Raw genomic sequence first — 5,241 nt, 5'->3', positions numbered from 1 at the left:
AAGAGAACTGGCGTACCCCAAGGTGAAACAGTGGGTCTTACAAACCTTGTTCTAACAGCTGTCTAAGCTGTTCCTTGAGTTTGATGGCTTGAGGAACTGGCATTTTGTACGTGCGCAGGGCTACTGGCTGAGCTCCGGGGGGGGGGGCGAATTGGAGGCACCTCTATTAATTCTGCTAGAAATAAATCATCATAATCACTTAACCATTCAGGTTCTTTAGCTTTTAACTTTGAGTCTACTAGATTCATTTTGACAACATAAATGAGCTACTTCTTTCTAAGTCCTTTCAGTAACTTAGAAGCCTTTACTAGCTCTGCAGACTTGGGGATCTTGAAATTCCGGTTCTTTGAACTTTATTTCCGTGAAGGTCACGGAAGGAAATGGTTCCATTATGACAGTGAATGTCAGCTTGATTTTTGTGGAGCCAATCCATTCCAAGGATCCTGTCGAAAACACCCAAAGGTATAACTCTGAACTGACAGTCAGTTAAATTCCCATCTAGATTGAACTGAATACGATCTGTCTCAAGGTGAGTGAAAAGAATCTTCCCACTGGCCAATTCAACTTGCATAGGTTTCTTAGTTTTGATTTTCTTTTGAATACAATGGGTATATCTTAAATCCGTATCCCAATACTTCTAGATCGCAGGTCTAAAATTCCAACAGAATTTCCTGAATTCTATAACCTCGATCCTCAGATCAGAATCAAGGGTCTTAACTTGATTTCAGATTCGGTGGGTGATTTGAGTGAAATTTTCTTGAACTGGTCACATCATCTTTTCTTAAAACTGACGAAGGAGATTAAGTCTTAGTCATAGTCTGATTCAGGGTTTGAGTCTGGAAAGGTTCTCCCTGAACTAACTTTCTCGAAGGGTAATATTTCAATTACTACTTTATTGAATTTCATTCATTGAGTATTTTGCTTAACTGAATTTAAAACTAATCATGAATTCCTATGAGGAATGAATTAATCATTTATCTGAAATTCCGACTTCGATAGTTTTTCTGAATTTTCTCATTACCATCTTAGAGAATATGAAACGGTAGACATAAGTATTTCCAAGCTTAAGTACAGATTCCCACTAATGTGCATTGAAATATAATTTCCTCTAACATACATACATATTTCTTTTGCAGATTTAGAACAAAGCCAAACAACCTAAAATACCATCAATGCCTTCTTGTTTTGGAACATCATTCCATGTTTTGATTCTTGTGTTTTTTTATTTAGATTCAGAAGCTCCTCTTACACTTAGAGCTTCGAACATTATGAACATTATCTCAGTTGCACTATTGTAGACATTTGTTATGATCAATCTAGGTTTCTTGCCTTTGTTTATTATGACTAAAAGCTCCTTTTACTATTACAGCTTCAAACATTATGGACGTTATCTTAGTTTTACTATTGTGGACATTCGCTATATGATTTAAGTAGATTTACAATCTTAGACATTGCTTATTTGTGAAGGTATTGTCAATATTATTACATTTTATAACGTCATTTAAATTTATGTTATGCCATACATTTTTCACATTGATGAGCAAAAAGTCGTATATGGTTTGTGAATTAATTTGTTGAATTCACTATTAACTTTGGAATATAACTTCTATTGGCATTATCTCTTCTAAGCACTTCATAAAATAGTGTAATCAATCACAAAACTCAAATATGCTCACTCAATCAAGTCAGATCTGACTCTCAGTAGCTCTAAACTTCAATCCTAGCACCTCAGTTGGGCTCCTCTAATCTTCTACTGACCATATCTGACTCCAACTGACCCTCAGCTGACCTGCAGAGCAGTTGACTATATCTGATTCAGCTAATTGCAACTAACTTACGTCAGATTTCAATCCTCCAGACTTTCAGATTTTCCTCCAGAGCTTAAAATCCTCAGAACCTTTCTGGTCATGTCAACACTCTTTTGCTGACTACTTGTTGACTCTTATCTCACTCAGTTAACTGTTGTGTTGACTTAGCTGATTTAGCTAAGTCAGACCTGACTACTTATGTGTCCTCTGACACTCACAAACACTCAAATACTAAGGCTTAAACTTCACAATGATTCAGCCTCACAATCCCTAATCTGATATCAACTACCCTCTAACTGACTCTGATGTCCTCCAGATCATGAAAACTGTCTAGGTATTGGTATTCTAGATGGCAGCTCTCACATAACGCATTAAGTTGTTGGGGTGTTTTGATGTATAGCTCAAGTAAAATGACGAAACGCTTGCTATGTTTTTTTTTGCTGAGACACTGTTGCCAATGACGTGCTGAGAATGACCCTTGTTTTAAAAAAAATAAAATAAAATACCTAGACAATATTGTGCTGGCAGCTCTCGCATAACGCATTAAGTTGCTACTGCAAATCACGAGTCACAATATCTAGAATACCAATACCTAGAATTGAAAACCATCAAATACCTGTATAATTCTTGAGAATTGCTACTGTAAATCACGAGTCAAAATATCTAGAATACCAATACCTAGGCACTTGGAAATAAGAAATGGGAAGATGCCATGAATGAGGAGATGACAGCATTGGTGGATGCAAATGCAACATAGGATTTAGTGCCTTTGCCAAAGGAAAATAAGGCAATTAGATGTAAGTGGGTGTATAAGGTTAAGCATAATGCTAATGGTTCAGTGAGCAGGTATAAGGCAAGATTGGTTACCAAGGACTATGCACATACTTATGGCATTAACTATGAGGAGACATTCAACCCAGTTGTAAGAATGGCAACCGTGAGAGCTGTCATTGCTATGGTTATAGGCAAAGGGTTGGTCTTACATCAAATGGATGTAAAGAATGCCTTCTTGCATGGTGATTTGCAAGGAGAAGTATACATGATACAGCCACTAGGTTATGAAAGTGATGCACAACGAGTGCACAACGAGACTTTGTGTGTAGGTTACGCAAAACCTTGTATGGCTTGAAGCAGAGGCACCTAGAGCATGATCAAACAAGATCGAGGAGTATCTTGTTACCATTGGATTTCAAATATCCAATGTAGATTTTTCACTTTATGTGAAAAAGATAGAGAGAGGGATCATGGTACTAGTTATCTATGTGGATGACTTGATTATCACTAGTGATAGTGATGTTGACATACATGATGTCAGGAGGCTTTTAAAAGTAGAAGTTTGAGATGAAGGATTTGGGTGAGCTGCGGTATTTCTTGGGCATAGAGGCGGTGAGATCACTTCATGGCATTTTATTATTAGAAAGGCAATATGGCTTGGATATATTGACTAAGTATGGTATAACAGGCTGTAAGCCTATTTCGGTGCCATTGGAGTAGAACACAAAGCTTTTCACTGATACAGGTAAGCTTTTGGAGAACCCCACTACGTACAGGCACATAGTGGGTATCTTGATCTACATGACCATTACTAGGCCAGACTTGAGCTATACTGTTAGACTTGTGAGTCAATTTATGCAGGCCCCTAGGAAGCCACACTTGGATGCGGCTAGACGGATTCTCAAGTACATAAAGTCCATAGTTGATTATGGACTTTTCTATGAGGCTAGTACATAGATACATCTACATGGATACATAGATGCTAATTGGACTAGTAGTGTTGTAGACAGGAGATCTATCAATGGTTTCATGTTTTTATTTGGGAGTGTTGTTGTGAGTTGGAGCAGGAAGAAGCATCCAACAGTTGCCTTGTCGAGTACAAAGGCAGAGTACAGGGGTGCTACTATGGCAGCTTGTGAGGTATCTTGGTTTCAGAAGCTACTTGGTGACATGGGTGATCCCGTGGTGGTGGATAGGGCAGTTGTCATTTATTGTGACAACATGAGTAGCATACAATTGGTCAGTAACCTAGTATACCATGCTAGAACGAAGCACATTGAGGTGCACTATCACTTTGTCAAGGAGAATGTTCTAGCACATGATGTAGATCTGGTATATGTCAACATAGAGGATCAAGTGGCTGACATCTTCACGAAAGAATTGGGCACAGAGAAGTTGCACAGGTTTATGAGCTTACTTGGAGTGCACTGTGTGGATTTGAGCTCAAGGGGGAGTGTAGAGATATCGAGCTCAACTAGTTCTACAGTGGACATTGATGACCCGCCTAGGTGATAGCTTATGCACTTATGCCACTAGGCATGGTTGGTGAGATTATGGTTGATATACCGCGAGTGGTAGTTATAGCGCTAGCTCATATAGTTGGGTTCACACTATAGACCGACCATTGTATATTGTTGTCAGAGAGTACTTTTCCTCTATGTATGTACTCTTGTCTTTTAGTTATATGGTTGTAGAGAAGAGAAGAAGATATAAAAAATTCAGCCTGTCTTGCACTTTCTTGTGTGTGTATGTGTGTGTTTGCTTGTAAGGAACTCAAGCTCTCCCTCTCCCCCGCATTCTCTTTACAATAGTAGTAAGGGTAGGTGTTGTGTTCTTCTCCCTACCAACAAGTATCACCAAGATTTCTTTAAAAAAGAGCTCCGTTCTCTACGTACAACATTCAACATTAACCTTAGGAGCATGCACCCTACAACAAGGGTAGTTATTGTGTTCATCTCCCTACCAGAAGCACCACTGTGTACAACATTGAAACATCAACCATAGTAGCATGCAACCTACAACAAGGGTAGGTGTTGTGTTCTTCTCCCTACCAACAACAAGTAGCACTATGACCACTTTAAAAAAGAGCTCCCTTCTCTATGCACATCATTGAAGAATCAACCACATAGTAGTAGAAGTCCTACACTCTTGGAGCTCCTTAGCAAGCATGACTGCAGCTTCCACCATCAGGCAACTCTCTAGTAACTATCCAAATAGTCCACTCTGTGGCTTCCCTGTGTAGCCATTTAGGTGTAAAACTTTAATAGATGTTATTAAAGCTCTGTATTTCCAAATACTATTTTTTGAGTCTATGTTTACACACATTAAGGGCTTCTAAACTGTGAAAAGCCCTAAAATTAGGATTTGTTCACATGAAAAATCAAAGAAATTTTCATAACTTCTTCATTAAAAAATTTTACCTATTGCATTCACACACTTTGTGCCTTGAAAGTTGACTTTGTGCATTTTTCTTGGCCATATGGAGCCATCTTTGGTAGATTGTTTTTGGCCGCACTATTGTGGACATGATCTTAAAATGTATGTAAAGGTCCATGATAGGCTTGTGTAATTTGTTAATCTTGTTGTGTCAAGTGCAACTTTTGGCTTAGCATAACATTACAAGTGGTCAAATGAGTAGATTGATCTAGAAATAGTTTTC

The sequence above is a fragment of the Cibotium barometz genome, chromosome 40 (assembly GCF_041138505.1).
Source record: "Cibotium barometz isolate CiBa-2024 chromosome 40, ASM4113850v1, whole genome shotgun sequence".
In the NCBI taxonomy this organism is placed as follows: Eukaryota; Viridiplantae; Streptophyta; class Polypodiopsida; order Cyatheales; family Cibotiaceae; genus Cibotium; species Cibotium barometz.
The sequence above is the reverse complement of the archived record's forward strand: the minus strand, read 5'-3'. Positions refer to the sequence as shown.